The sequence below is a fragment of the Sinocyclocheilus anshuiensis genome, unplaced genomic scaffold (assembly GCF_001515605.1).
Source record: "Sinocyclocheilus anshuiensis isolate Anshui unplaced genomic scaffold, SAMN03320099.WGS_v1.1 scaffold2569, whole genome shotgun sequence".
In the NCBI taxonomy this organism is placed as follows: domain Eukaryota; kingdom Metazoa; phylum Chordata; class Actinopteri; order Cypriniformes; family Cyprinidae; genus Sinocyclocheilus; species Sinocyclocheilus anshuiensis.
The window spans coordinates 62,060-63,127 of record NW_015542487.1 but is presented as its reverse complement, the minus strand read 5'-3'; positions in this window follow the sequence as shown (position 1 = coordinate 63,127).

Below are 1,068 nucleotides of genomic sequence, written 5' to 3'. Positions count from 1 at the left end.
TGTGCCAGCGTTCACAAGCCCAAATGCACGCCAATGCCTCTCTCTATCCCACTGAGTAATTTTGTTCCGCAGTACTCAGAGCCCGTGAAGCAAAAGCAATAGGCATTTCAATGCCATCATGCAGCTGTGACAGGACTGCTCTGACTGCTATTGCGTCACATGTCACCAGGGTGGGGCTGGAGAGATCAAAATGAGCTAGTGTTTGGGGTGACGTGAGAAGGTGTTTGAGTCGTCGAATAGCCTGCTCACAATCCGCTGTCCATGCCCAGGGGGTGTCGTAGAGGGGCAGTGATTTCCAAATACTGAGGTAAGAACCTGAGATAGTAAGCAGTCATGCCAAGGAAGGATGCAAGCTGTCCAGCTGAGGTTGGCACTGGAAGGTTGAGAATGGCTGCAACATTGGACTGCAATGGTGCGATACCTGAGCTGGACACCCGAAGACCAACAAAAGTCTATTGCTGGGACAGCAAACACGCATTTTTCTGTGTTTAATGTCAGATTGTGTCTAGACAGAGCTGTGAACACCCATCTGAGGCATTCGTCATGAGTGGCCATGTCCTTTCCATGTACTACAATATCATCTAAGTACACAGCCGTACCTGGGAGCCCTGCTAGGACAGTGGCCATGATTTTCTGAAAGCAACTAGGTGCTGAACTTAGGCCAAAAGGAATCCTCGTAAAATGGAACAAACCCATGTGAGTCACGAATGCAGTCAGGTTTCTGCTGTCCTCGTGTAGGGGTATCTGCATGTAACCTTGCTTAAGATCCAGCTTTGTGAACACTGAGGAGCCATAGAAGAGTGTCGTGAGTTCCTCAATTGTCGGCAATGGGTATTTGTCTGGCACCACAGCCTTGTTAGGCCCCCGAAGGTCAACGCAGAGACGTATGCCCCGAGACCGTTTTTGCACAACCACAAGATTTGAGACCCAAGGGGAAGCATCAATGGGCTCAATGAGTTCTGCAGCTAGCATGCCCTGTAGTTCAGTGGTGACCTTGTCACGCATGGCGAGAGGCACTCGTCGCAGTGGCTGGATTACGGGCGGTATATCTGGGGTAAGCAGGGGGTT